The sequence below is a fragment of the Strigops habroptila genome, chromosome 11 (assembly GCF_004027225.2).
Source record: "Strigops habroptila isolate Jane chromosome 11, bStrHab1.2.pri, whole genome shotgun sequence".
NCBI lineage: Eukaryota > Metazoa > Chordata > Aves > Psittaciformes > Psittacidae > Strigops > Strigops habroptila.
The window spans coordinates 16,290,689-16,305,674 of NC_046360.1; the positions used below are offsets into that span (position 1 = coordinate 16,290,689).

Below are 14,986 nucleotides of genomic sequence, written 5' to 3' on the forward strand. Positions count from 1 at the left end.
TCACTGCAGTTGGAGAGCAGAGTAATTTACATAACCTTTATAAAATTTCTCCTTTTTCTGTTCTGGAAGGATTTTTACCAAAAGGTCGTCAAAAGTGGAGTCTTAGATAACATAAAAAACATTAGTTTTATTTGAAATTTAACATCACTAATCTGTCACAAGCCTGTCATTTTCCTCAAAATGTTAGCGATTACTATGTGTAACCCTTGCTTTTAGTTGTGCACATATGTCATGTTTCGTCTTGCATGGTTTATATATGTAGGTAAACATTACATGGTAATTTGTATATTCACTATGTTAATATTTTAGCAATGGCAGGTGTACAAGTATTCGCACAATTGGCTTAAAAAGAAAATGGTAAGTCTTGGCCTTCGACTGAAGCATAGTTAGCAGGGAAGGAATGCTGTTTTGCCTTGGGACAAGTAATGTCCAGACAAGTTGTCTGTCTCCCTTGTGACAATCCAAATACCAGCCAACTTCAAATGAAAGTTTGTCTTCGCGTGACTGATAAGTTTGTCAGTGGTGGAGAGCTGATGATGATCTTACAGCAGATTTGCATGTTAATAGCTTGCTGCTTGTGTGTCTTTTCTTGATCAAGTGGTGGTTTATCTGGGGTGAGCATGCTGGGTGCTGTGATGGTGGGCACTGCAAGAGAGAATAGAGCACTGGGAAGCTGCCACACACAATGGCCTGTAGCTGACTTACAAACTGCGTTGAGAGACAGTACTTTCTGCATGAGAACAAGTGAGATTTGCCTTGCAATGGTTTCAGGCTGGGATGGGTGGAAAGGGTTTAGGACATGCTGATTAGGAACTGTAGGAATGTGTGAGTATGCACTAGATTCTTCGAGCTCTTGGGTGCAGTTTGATGGTTCGAATGTAACATCTGCTAGCTTCCACCTGAAGCTTTGTCAGCAGCTTCCCTGTAGCCACATTTGGCTGAGAAACAATAGGCAAAATACAAGGCAGCTATTTTTGTAAGTTTCTTCTTTTACAATTACAGATTCCCAGACTGGTTTGTGTTGGAAGGGACCTTAAAGCTCATCCAGTTCCACCCCCCTGCCACAGGCAGGGACACCTTCCACTAGAGCAGGTTGCTCCAAGCCCCTGTGTCCAACATGGCCTTGAACACTGCCAGGGATGGGGCAGCCACAGCTTCTCTGGGCACCCTGTGCCAGCACCTCAGCACCCTCACAGGGAAGAGCTTGTGCCTAAGAGCTCATCTCAATGTCCTCTCTGGCAGGCAAAAGCCATTCCCCCTTGTCCCTACAGGCCCTTGTCCAAAGCCCCTCTCCAGGTTTCCTGTAGCTCCTTTAGGCGCTGGAGCTGCTCTAAGGTCTCCCCTTCAGGAGCCTTCTCATGTCCAGGCTGAACCAGCCCAGCTCTCTCAGCCTGGCTCCAGAGCAGAGCTGCTCCAGCCCTCGCAGCAGCTCCGTGGCCTCCTCTGGCCTTGCTCCAACAGCTCCACATCCCTCTGGTGTTGTTGCACCAGAGCTGGATCAGGACTGCAGGGGGGGTCTTCCCAGGGTGCAGCAGAGGAGGAGAATCCCCTCCCTGACCTGCTGCTCTTGCTCTTGGGGTGCAGCCCAGCACATGGAGGGGTTCTGGGCTCAAGCGCACACAGCCGGGTCATGGGCAGCTTCTTGTCACCCAACACCCCCAAGTCCTTATTTGGGGGTAATTAGTACTTTCTTTTGCATGAATGCAGCCTGTGATCTCTACTGTGAGTCCAATTCAAGAAGCTATTTAAAGGTGGGCTGAAGCCAAATTATCCAAAATAATCCCTGGGAAATGAGACAGCTTGCGCTTAACGGGCTAAATTACAGCAGTGTTTGGGGAGTAGTGGTGCTTTAAAACATTTTGCCCCTCCCCCACTGGTTACAGTGGAGTCTTGTTCTAAGATCTTTCAGTAATCGTAGACATTAAGAGCATGTTTGAGTCACTTGGAACAAATCCAGATGTGGAGTTGTTTAGCTCCTGCCTCTCGTGTATTTGGGTTGCTTCAGAAAAGCACATAAAAACTAGGGAGTGAACCATAGCACATACATCAGTAACCACAAGCACAATGTGCCATGTTTAACTTATTTTCTTATTTTCTATTTGCTGATAGGTTATGGGGCCTCCATCTTTGGGGGCATTCAAAACCCAACTGGACAGTGTCCTGAACAACCTGCTGTAGGCGACTGTGCTTTAAGCAGGGAAGTTGGACTAGGTGATCATCAGAGGTCCCTTCCAGTCTCAACTATTCTCCTTTTTTTTGCTATCCTGCTGCTTACATGTGTGCTTTATTATATGCCCTGTAGTTTGGGATACAGTTCTGAAGTTTGAACTCAATTTTATGATTCCCCTCTTCCAGCTATGTTTAGGCAGTGAATACTTGCTGAAAAATTGAGTAGCTGAATCTAGATTTTAGCGAGAGGAACATGTGAGATATGTTAGCAGTTTGACTGGATTTCAAGAGGGATGAAGGAATGTTGCCTGCTGTAACGCTTGCAGCATTACCTCTTGGGAAAGGAATGCTGAGATGCGTTGTCTTCTGTCAGCATCAGGCCTTTTGCAGGCTTTATAGTTTTATTCCCACACTTAGGTTTTTTTGCAGTGATCCTACTAATCACTCTCATGTTCAGGAGTTTTGAAGCCCTCCTTTCACCCCTCTGTGTGACATCAGCCTACCCCGTATCCTTACGAACTGCTATTTAACTCCTAGAATGGTGTGCATGAATTATGGTCACCTTTAACTTCTCTAGGGTTCTGGGATGGTAAAAACCCTGTATTTCAGGATTAGTTTTGACACGAGTGAGCCATTATACTTTTCTGTCCTCTTGGGTCCCCAGTGGAGGCAAGTGCCATGGTGAATTGGAGGGACACTGTACCTGGGACTGTCCATGGCCAGTAGAATGAGGCTTGACGTGTGTATCTTAGTTTGTTATTAGCTCCTCCTTTCTGAATTTTGAGAGGTTTTTAGGAAGATGAGAGAGCTTCTTAGTGTGTAGGGTTAGTGTCAGGGCTGCTGGGACAGTGGACTTGAACATCATCTGGCCTGTAAATTTGGAGGAAAACTTTCCTATCAAAATGTTCTGTATTTCAGTCTCTCATGCATATGTCTAGGGTAGGGAGAGCATAGCTTTCACAGCAGTTCATGTTTAAGACAAGCTTCATCCAAGGACTTACTTACAAATCAGCTTGATCTTACCCTCTCTGTGGAAGGAGACAAAGAAGAGAAATGTCTCAGTAGATTTCTTGTTGCCTCTACTCATTGAACTTGGAAACAGGTAGAAGCCAAACAACTGGAGTCCAGTAAGAAACGTGTTGACAGGGAGCTGCTGATAACCTGCAGGTATATCTGCATAAAATGGAAGCTGTGTGGATTTACATTAGGTACTATAATGGTTTGTGGCTGGTTGTTCTAATCTAGCCTGTGTAGCCAGGCACCCTAAAATGTAAATAAGTTCTTGGGACTGAAGCAAATGGACCCTTTTAACGTGACACAAAGCTTGTTAACATCAAAATTGGTCTGATGTTCCCTCTGACCTCCCTATTGTTAGGGTTTGCGGGGAGCATAGTAAGGCATTCATTCCTTTCATGCTCCTCAGCCTGTGGGACTGCAGCTGGGGAACCTCTCTTGGAATTTGGCTCATCCGGGGCTGGTGAAGCCCCTGCGAGGCATCTGTTCACTTCTAAGGTCTTGGCTCTGAGAATTGTGAGAACTGGCCTGAAAGTATTTATGGACCCCGTAGTTTACCAAGCCTCTACTTGATCAGTGTGGGTTTGTTGTTTCACAACCATCCGGTCTTGTACTTACAATAGGCCTGAAATAGCATGAAAGCTGACACTGTATTTCTATGTGTGCTTCACAAGGAGTGTATTTTCTCATCTTATTATCATTGTTCTCTGTGGCAGGGTCATCTCCATAGAAAGTTATTAATTTGAAAGTACTTCTCTTGCCCTGGGCTCCCCTTTTACTGCCTAGAACCATGCTGTGTTCGTCATGTGTTAGCTTTGTCTTACTGCACATAATATCAGGCTTTGTATGAAGAATGTGGCCTTAATCTTCAGTGGGCACTGCTGTACAAGGGAATGGAGCCTCCACAAGATGCGGAGTTTATGCAGATCTGAGTTTTGTTCCATTGCCTCTTGGTTTAATGAGGTTCTAAAGCTAGGTTTTACTTGTAAAAGATTGCCAGAGCTAACAAGAACAGCCCAGCACTTGGTTTCTTTGTGCATGTGAATGCTCTACATTGCACAGGCTGGATTTTTAACCTTCCTCTTGTGTTTTAAGATCAGTGTTAATGCTGCCTTTGGTATTGCTGTTGCAGCAGAGCCTAGTTACAGTGTTTTCCAATTGGACTTAGTGATCTAGTGTCTTGAAATTTCAGGACTGTAGATAATGTTTGTATTTCTATTTCTCTTTCTTGGAGTGCAGAAAGCTGCTGTAATAATGGAAAAAGTTATGTTTGAGGAATTTGAATAACATCTGTGAGGACAGCTAGAATTCCTTTTACTCCATTTCTTCAGTTTTTCATTAACTTTGAGGCCTTTGTGTGCCTGCAAACAGTGTCTACAGACCACCTGAAAACAGACGACCTTGCCCAAATTCCAGCTCTGAATGTAAAATGAGCTCTTGGAGAGAGAGAATTCTTCCTTGTAGTCTTAAAAAATAAAACGGATCTGGTTCAGTATGTCACGAAGTGCAAGATGGGGCGCTCCGCTTCTCCCAGTTTTGTGTTGGCATCATAGTCTGGTTCTGAATTAATCGTGCTGTAGACGTTAGTCCCTAGATGTACCCTATGTTTCTTTGAGAATGAACAGCAAGGGCAGCAGTGGCAGTGAATGTAATGTTATCCAGGGAAATGGTGGATGGGAGCCTGCTGTTAAGTGTGCCTTTAAGAGCTGTGTGTTTGATTCTGAAAGACTGAAGAATGTAGCCTTAAAACTTCCTTCAGTCCTGACTTGGCTCTTTACTACAGTCTCTTGCTTACTTTTCTAAATCTGGGAAAATGTACTTTTCATTAATTACCTCCCTGTGACCAGAGTAGGGCCAACATGAATGGAGATGTGCTACAGCAACTCATGAAGCTAAACACAGAGGTGTAGTTTAAGGCACTCCACTTAAGGCAGTGTAAACATCTCAGCACATCTGCTGTGTCCCTGCTGTGTAGCTGCATTAAATGCATATTGCATATTTGGGGTCTGGTTTCCTTCCAGGCCCCTTCTCTATTTACATATAATGCATGTCTCTTAGCACATTACCTCTTAAATGTAGTTCGATGCTTTCAGTTGGCAGTAACTTCAACATCCCTACAGTTGCACCCGAGCATGCAGAATTGCTTCACGTTTGGTTCTGGGGAGAGTAGCAGAGCAATGCACTTCTATCAGCATGCCAAGAACATAGTTTATTCAGTCAGATAATATTGCACGAGCACTCTGAATATGTAACTGCAAAAATGTATCCCCCATAAAAAAAAACCCAAACCAAGCAAGTCAAAATCCCTCTGCTGTTTGATCCTCTAAAGTGTCTTGAAGTCATTTTTGAATGTCATGCCAGGCTACTGGTGTTGAAGGGAATTAGGGAAGAATGCCTTGGGCAAATGACACAATTATTCAAGTCAGGTATTGTTCTCAAATAACTCACAATGTTTCAAACTAGTGTGTGCTTACATACTGAACCTGAATTTTGGTTATCCACTTTCTTTACTGTAGCTTCTGCCACATCTGAAGGGGGTCAGAAATGGTCTTGCTTGCATGTGTGAACACTAGTCAAAAAGAGTAGTTCTTGCACATTGGTAAGTTTAAACTAGCACTGTTCCTTGTCCCAACTAAGATGATTTCCCTGTCCTGTATGAAAGTTTAGACTGAAATAATGTCTTGAATGGACTTGTGTCTCTGACAGTTGCTGGTTAGCTAGATTTGGTTAATGTGGGATGTTTTTAACAACTCTTGCATAGCTCTGTTGGAGATGATGCTTTTTGAATTTTACCTTGGAGACTAGCAGGAGAGACAAACTGTAGCCTTAGGCTAAGAAGTTGGAACCAGTTACCGCGCAAATGGGATGAGGGCTGTTGGCTGCCCATTCATATCTGAAGGACAGCGTGGTCAAGCAGCTACAGACTCGCGTCTCTTCTTCCCACTCCTACTTCCCCTGCCCTTAGTTTTGTTCCTTTTCCACAGTTTCCTACTGAACTCCATTGCGGTCTCTGCAGTGCAGGTTCCCTTGATCTTCCAGCTGCTGTTCTTACCCTGTGCCACTATCTTGGCTGTCTTCTCTTAACCTTTTCCCACGGACAGGTGCTCTTTGCCTTATCCTTACGAAAGATTTGCTTTGTCCCTTGACATTAGCGGTTCTCATGGCTCCTCATCTTATCAGTCTTTTCCTGACAATTTTCTCTCCAGTTCCCAGCCCACTTGCTGAAGAACCTTTCTTCCCTCCCTGGTTTCAGGATGCTCACATGGCTCAGCCAGCTGGGAATTAGCATCATCTTTCAGGCCTGAGGCCATCAGAAACACCAGGCAATGCCAAGCTGGGTAAGAAGTGCAGGGGGAGGAGGTTTAACCTTGGCTTAGGGCTGTGTCTATGCATAGAAATCACTATTTTTCATTGAACTTTTTAAAATAAAGCTGGGTTGAGTTAAACTGTGCAGTAGGCTCCGGGATGTCCTATGCCAGCCTAAACTGGGATTATTCCAGTTTTATTGAGCACAGATGTAAGACAGGTGTCACTGCAGCAAAATCTGTTTGAACAAGAATTAGATTTTCCTGGAAGGATATTAGGATTGCTCCAAATTAGATGACATGTGTAACGGGCTCCTGAGTGGCTAGGAGCTACTGGCTCTTGATAGGGTTCCGGCGACCCTACACCTGAGGCACACAATGTGTGTCCTCCAGCTGCCTGAACACAGCGCGATGCCTCTTGCCCCATCACCAGGAATGGCTGGGGAGGTGCCTCTGCTGACCTGGTGCAACTGACACCGAAATGGAAGATACCGGCATCTCCCTGGTACCTGCACCAGCTGGGGCCCTGACCTGAGGCCCCATGCGTTATTTACGTCTGAGCCTGTCAAAAGGCTGCAGCTCTTCCCGGTGTGTTGTGGTAGTGTCTCTGCCCTTCAGCACCGCTGGCTCTTCAGGCTCTTCCTGATTTGCACGCTAGTGGGGGTCTGGGGGTTTGTGTCCCCACTGGCTCCCTTGCCTGGACAGGGCTGTCACTGCCTGGTTGGAAGCTTTGCAAGGAGGAAGGCTTTTAACTGCTGCTTGTGTCTGCCAACTTCTATTGCAGTTAAAGGGTAATCTTTTCTAAATGGTGCTAAATTAAGCCTAAATCCCTCCCTCATGCCACATAAGAGGATGAATCTCCGGTTTTCTAAAAACAGCTTATTGTTTGGGCCACTGTCCAACCGACCTGGACAACAATGGCCTGGGCAATTTGTCTATTGAGAGGAATCAAACTTTTTGTTCAGTCTGTCTGTGTAGACCCTACTCAAAGATCTCCTGTGGGGGATATGGGGAAGCAGAAGAGTTATTTACCACTTCCTTGTATCGTATTTGGTTTGAAGTTTGTGAGGAGGTTTTGTTTGCTGAAGTGCTTATCCAGGCCACGGTGGCAGTGGGAAGAGGACTTTCCTTGTGACTGTGTGCTGGGTCTCTGCTGTCAGCCCTCAGCTCATCAGCTGCTGGCTGTGCGTGGTACGAGTGTTGTGTTGAAGAAAACAGTCCTGGTAGCATGGCTTGGTTTGTTTTAATCAAGGCAACTGTGTACATGAAACTTTAGCTTACATTATTGTTGTTTGACAGAAGGTTGTGGCCACAACATAAATTGGTGAGGAGGGGGGTTAACTTTTGACCTCTCTTTTGGGATTGGTGGTCTGGATTAATACACATGATATGCAACAAATTTCACCTTTGGGGAAAGGTGGGGACTGCCTTCTGATCACTTGTTAACACTAGGCTTTTATGCCTCCTTCTAGGTGAACTACTGTGTCCATAGGGCCAGCTGCAATCAAAAGTTGTATTTGCTTCCAAATTTGTGGAGGTGGTTTTTAAAAGATTCTTAGATAAGGAAATGCAATTGAGTAGGAGGGAGGGGGCAAGAATGGATGAGCAAATTGGTGCCCAACTGTTCAGTGAATGTGCTATTGTAAAAGGTGTCCAGAAGCTTGCTTTTATTACATGTTTTTACACACATTCCTTGGCGGGGGGGGGGGGGGGGGGGAGGGGGTTGGGGGTGGGAATCCTGTAGTATTATAAAGTATTATGATATAAAATCCTCTTGTTATACAAGATTTTATTTTTCTTTCTGTTTGCTTATGACCAGATACATACACATCTGTAACATTCCTATAAAGATCAGGCCCTGTTTTGGCTTTCTTGATGTGATACCAGGCTCCAGGAAGAGATGAATCCTGCAATAGTCTAGTCTCACTGAAGTGTCAGAGTTGCTGGTTTTTGCCAGGGTGCTGAGAGGTGGCTTCAGATGCACAACCACCACAGGCAGGTGACCATAGCTGAACCTTTGTACAGATGTTTGGAATATAATGACAATGAAACCTGCATTACGTTCTTACTAAATGTGACGTCAGAACTTGAGTCAAGATATGTTTACTTGTTTAAAGATGTTTTTTCAATGAGCAGCTACCATCTGTAGCAAGTATTCAGAAAGCAGGCAGCACCACGTGAAGGGCTCTGCCTGGGGATATGTAAAATCTCTAACAGGCATTCCCTGTCTTGGAAAACAATGTAAGCAAAACTGAAGAGCTGAATGAACAGCTGTGTAGATGGAAAGTGGCCTTTGAATTAGTCCTTGCGGCAGCTATAAAGTGAAGTTTCCTCACATGTCTAAAATCCTATTTTTTTTAAAGTTGGTAATGACATTTGTTTCTTCTAGTATACATGAAACTTTGGTTGGAAGTTGATGAGAGCAGGGCTGAGGAATGTAAACATCGCTCCCTGCTTCCTGCTTCTCTGCTCTGCTGCAGGCTTCTGTCCTGCTGAAATCAGGCGTGTGATGAACTTGTGAGCAGAAGACAATAAAATTAGATTCATCACAGGAAGAAAAATATTTCCTTTTTACTTTTAAACAATATTTGCCACCACTTCGTTGGTACTGCTTAAAAAGAGATAGTCTGAACTTAGCCCTTACATCTTTTTATTTTGTTTCTGTATATGCAGTTCTGTCTTGTGTTGTTTAACAAGCAATTGGGGATCTGTGGGCAGGATTTCACATTTATCATCCTCTCTGTGTTTGATGCCTGCCGTGCTAACTACTGAGTTCACACCTTTACAAAAGGGATGTACAGTCATACCAGATCTGCATATGTACCACTTCATACCTAAGATTACAGTTGGAAACAATTACCCATGGAGCAAGGCAGCAAAAATGAGATTTTTGTCTCCAGAAATGGTAACGAATATTTAATTATTTTTAAATCTGTTTGGAAGGAGAGAAAATCAGTTCACTAGATAGACAAATGAAGTCTCAGTCTTCTTAGTTGGAAATAAATTCTTTAATGAAATACATGATGTATTTATGGTTTGACTTGGCTATAAACAGATGTATTCCACCAACTATTTTAGGAGCTCTGACTGTGATCTGCTTTCAAAGACTCCAGAAGTCACAAACTTAATTTATTGCCTTTTGTTTCTGAATGTCTGGGGCTTTGGAATAAAGTAACTGCATAGATTATTCAATTTTCTTGTCTTTGATAATCTTGAACAAATTGCTAAAGTTTGATCTACTCCTTTGCCTTGTAATGTTTCTTGCAGTTTCTCACTGTGTGTAAATCCAGCATGCTGTTTGAACATCTTAATTGGTCTTCACTTGATCCTCATAGCTCTAGTGTCAGTTCAGGTTTCAGACCTTGGATTTGGATTCTCAAGACAGATGTTTTCAAGACAGTCTTCTGGAACTTGTAATGATCTCTATTTTTGTTGATTTCTAACTGTAGTTAAACTGCTTTTTGCATATTTATTAAATGTCCACTGAGCAATTCTTTGAAGAGTTTGGTAATTCCATCTTTTCTGTGTTTTTAAACCTGCAAGCTTTGAGGCATCTTTTAACTTTAAAGATTTTTTTTTTTAAATTTCTTTTTTAATGGTTTTCTGTTGAGGTGCTTTACAGTTCAGACAATAATTAAAAAGTGTACATGAGTCTTCATAGTCTTTTAATTAACAAAAAAACCCCCAAACCCTTTGGCATCACTAAGAATAATCAGGCCTTGTTCTGTTATCATTCAGTCCTTTATTTTAAATAATCATTCTGATCTCTTTTCAGTAGCCTGTGATTGTGTACAACTAATTTGTAGTTTGAAGCCAGCCTTTTCTTGTCTTTTTCCTGTTGCTTGTTTGCTGCTGGCAAGGACAGGCTCCTGACCACTGGGTTGTGTTGTTTTATTTTCTGAAGACCCATTTTGGGTTTTGGTGTGTTGCTTGTTTGTTTTTTTTTGGGGGGGGGGGTTTGTTTGTTTGTTTGTTTGTTTGTTTGTTTTTTTTAATGACAATTCCTCTGAGTTTTTTTTTTAAGGCAGGAATAGACCATGTTCACACATCATCTTTGGCTTTCTCAGATTACATCCAATTTGGAGAATTTTGATTTTGAGCTCTTCCCTGTGAGGGTGCTGAGGCACTGGCACAGGGTGCCCAGAGAAGCTGTGGCTGCCCCATCCCTGGCAGTGTTCAAGGCCAGGTTGGACACAGGGGCTTGGAGCAACCTGCTCTAGTGGAAGGTGTCCCTCCCCATGGCAGGGGCTTGGAACTGGATGAGCTTTAAGGTCCCTCCCAATCCAAACCAGTCTAGGATTCTAGAATTCTGAGTTTATCCTGCTTTCAGACAATGGGCATTGCTGTGGTAAGGTAGCTAGACGTCTCCCGTTGCACTTCACTGTTCTGTCTTGCAAGTGATGAGACTCATTCACTTTCTGTCTTCCCGTGGGCAAAGATTAGGTCTGTCCTGGTGGAACTGAGAACCTTCTATATGAAAAAAAATTCTGTTTTTTTTTAACTGCTTGTTTTGAAAATCTTGAAATATGTAACAGGCTTTCAATTTTCTTAGAGTTGTAATTGCTCTCAGGTAGGCCATGCCTCACTTGCTATAAAAGTACTGTAGCACTTGGTCCTCTTCCTGCTTTTCCATAATCTGTTTGAACCCGACTAATTCTGGGCATCCACAAATGTGGATGTGAACATATTAAGTCCTTGTCTGTGCCTGTCCTTAAATCACATTCTCCTAGTTAGCTACTCAGCAATGAGGATGAAAGTAGTGTTGTTTTGCCAGGAGTGGCAACTGTGATGTCCTCACTTCTAAACCCAGAGGCATGTTGTTTGCCGTAGAAGCCCACCAGACGGAGGGTGTGCACTCTCTTACTATACAAAAAAGATCTGTTCCTCTACAAAAAAGATGTAGACAGGCTGGAGAGGGTCCAGAGAAGAGCCACAAAGATGATCCAGGGACTGGGAAGCCGAGTGAGGAAAGGCTGAAGAGAAGTGGGCTTGTTCAGGCTGGAGAAAAGAAGGTTCAGGAGTGACCTTATCACCAAGTTCTAGTACTTAATGGTGGGCTACAAGGAAGATGGAATATCTCTTTTACAAGGAGTCCAATGGAAAAGTGGAGGGGTGATGGGCACATGTTACTCCTGGGGAGATTCTGACCGGACACAAGAGGAAAATTTTTCACAATGAGAACAACCAGCCACTGGAATAATCTCCCCAGGGAAGTGGTGACTCCCTAGCGCTGGGCACTGTTAAGATTGGGCTGCACAGGGTGCTGGGACATCTAGTCTAGGACATGCTTTGCCAAAAAAGGTTGGACCAGATGATCCTTGAGGTCCCTTCCAACCTGGTATTCCCTGATTCTGTGCTTACATGCATGATCTGGCATTTACTTGCACGAGGGCAAATCTGCAATGTGTCTGGTATGATCAGTGGAATTGCATCCACATAAACAAACTGTGCTGAGTAAATTCTGGGCCTCAGACTTTCAATGTGTGGATGATGCTGACTTGTCCGTCTTTTGTTTTTAAAGATAAACAAATACAAGGAACTTGGAAAGCCATTGAGAAGATGGATTGTTTTTCCACTTATATATTTTGGTGGAAGGGGGAAGTATCACAGTGAACTGATTCTGCCATACAACTCATGCAGACATATAACTTGTATTTGGCTGAAAAATTGGGCAGTTTGGAGGAATGAGATCTGGTTTTTTGGTTTTTTGTTTTTTTCTTATCAGTTTTAATTACAGTGTTTAGTGCATTTTGAGCAAAGACCATTACTTCCAGCTGAAGTGGCCGAAGTCACTTATGTTATTTGCTGTTTGTATTTATGGGGCTGAACTTCAGGGGACATGCCTCCCTTGGTACGTATGGGGAAGAGCAGCTCTGAGAAGTAGCTGCCACCAGTAACTATAGCTCTAGTGATCTTTGTGCCGGCATGCACTGCTTAAGTCCTTCTGAAATCCAGACTGTATGGCCTCTGCCATGGAATTTCTACGAGTCTGTTGATTTTAATTTACCTTGTCTTTGTTTCCTTGTTTCCATGCTAACTTGTCTGTCACCTTTTTTTCTACCTACTTAACGGGGCAGGACTGATGTTGAAGGGCTTTGTGCTTTTTGATGATTGCCAGCTAATGGCTGATTCCTGGTGTAGCTATTATAAATAAAAATCCAATAACTATTAAGAAACTCTTTACTGTTTTGTACGCTGTGCACCTGTCTACATGGGTTTTTGTGTTTTGCATTCTGGCTTGTAGTTTCCTTGGCTGTTCGCCTGTATTCTTCTTACTCTTAACCTGTTTGTGTTTCTGACAACTTTATTCTGTTGCAGTTCAGGCAGAATACGTAGAATAATATAAGCTTTAATGTCTTAATGCAATCCATTTGGATTAGTGCCATTCTGCTGCATTGTCAGGGAGGAGGACCTGCAACAGCAGGGAGAGTGCCTTTGGGCTCTATCTGGCTGCTGATCTCACTGGGGTCAGTGTGGAATTGTGTCACAGGCATCCTGTGTGCAGAGCACAAGCTGGGCACCATAGTGGGTGACTCCCCATTGCTTCAGCTTTGCTTTTGCAGCAGTTCTGTGCTAGCGAAGATTCCCTAGTGTTAACGTCTTTTTGTTTTGTGTGTGCGTGTGTTAGACTAAAGCCTTATGTGGAGACCTCTACGCTTTATGGTAATAAATAAATTGAAAATTTATAAGACTCTCTGTTAAATGTAAATCTAGTTGAAGAAACATGAATTGGCCAAAGGGGCTGCAAGACTATAAAGCAACATGGAGAGTCCTAATTTAAGGAATGGTCAGTGTTTTAAACACAAGGGCCTTGCATAGCTGAAAGAGTGGCAAGCACTAAGGGATCGATACTTTTAATGGGGACCTGTAATTCACAGCAGCAGGACCTCTGCATTCACAGCTTGGGAGTGCTAATTTTTTGTAGTTCTAAACAACAGATGATGCTTATTAAGATCATTAAGAGCTGAAGACTTTGTTTTTATATATATATATATATACACGCATTTTTTTTATTTTTTTTTTTTTTTTTTAGCACTGACCATAGGAAAAGTTTGCATCTGTATTGAGTGAGGCTTCCTGGATGTGTTCAAGTTGTCTTACTAGCATCAGCAATAGTACAAAAAAGTGGCAAGAAATCACTACCAGAATGCCATAATTGCAATTCCAGGGAAGATTTTGGATATACTGAGTGTTTGTTTCTTTCTATGGTACAAACAGAATCTAACTGTGTAGCATGTATAAAGACTTAGATGTCTCTTCTGATATGGTCTGTTTTCTATACTTCTTTCTATCAGTCTAAGTCTTTACTATCTTCCACTTACATGCCTGTAAATGAACACAGAACTGAAGCCGTTGGTGTAAAATTTAGGGCAGGTAGTGGGAACAGGAGAGACTTTGTACTGAAGTTGCCTTTTTGAGCCAGCAATTATGGCTGGAGATGGCAAGAATGGTATTTGTCAATAGTTAACTACACAGGTCCTTAAACTGCTCCTGTGATGCTTCAGTATTACTCAGGAGGCAGAGGAAAAATGCCTTTCTTTTATACCATGACACAACTAGTTAATACGTGACTCTGGCGAGCATTAGGAATTCACAGGGAATGAAGGCAGACTATCCATGCTTTAAAGAAAGATCTTAGGTTTTATTTGGGATTGTCAAGATGTTTAATGTTATGGATGCCTTTTGTTCTGGCTTCATGCTGAATTTTGTGGCTCCTCTTGATGCCGTTATATGTCAAGGTGCTGCAGCCTTGATGTCAAGGAAATAAAAGAATGGGCTTATGTTAATGTTGATTTAATCAATGTATTAATTGGTGTTCCTAAGCAATTCTTCAAAATTCTACAGAATTGTAGTTGTATGTCATAGTTGAAGAACCCACCCTTAATGAGCAGTGCCCAGTTCTCGAAAGCTGGATGGTTTGTGGTTGCATGTGTGATAACAGGAATTAACCCCCCTCTTGTTATTTGGTGCCAAACATGGACATCTTTTATTATTCAGCTGGAGTCTGTGATAAATTCTGAGGTTTGTACACAAGGTAGGTGGGTACCTGACTCATTCCTCAGGAAGTTGGAAAATGAGTATCTGGAAATATTGTGTATCTACAAAATATTCTGATTACGTATCTACAAAATGGAGGAAAATGAATGTGAAACTGATAGTTTTTTGGTGGGGTTTTTTTTTTTTTTTTAGATTTGTAGTGTAGAATAGGTATGTACTTTCTAGCTACTCTAAGGGTATAAAATGCAAGCAGGAACCTTTCTGATGATAGCAATTGCCAATGTTCTCTAATTATTTAAACAATATGGCACTTGAAGGAATCTACAAAAGAGGTGCCAAAGCAGCCCATGGTACTATCAAGTCTGTGCTTTGGAGACTGAGTTTTGGAAAACAAAAATGGTCTTAAATCATGAGAAGTACTAGGGATAATATGGGCCCTCTCCGGAAGCTAACGGGAGAACTGGCTACCCTGGATTTGGAGAAGGCTGAGGTTCTCAATG

At 42.7% G+C, this 14,986-nt stretch overlaps 1 protein-coding gene across 2 annotated transcripts in view; it reads left to right on the forward strand.

Moving 5' to 3' along the window:
• The window catches only part of BICD2 (BICD cargo adaptor 2), a 98,204-nt gene that overhangs the window by 13,004 nt on the left and 70,214 nt on the right, over window positions 1–14,986 (forward strand). The gene's annotated exons all lie outside the window — the stretch shown is intronic.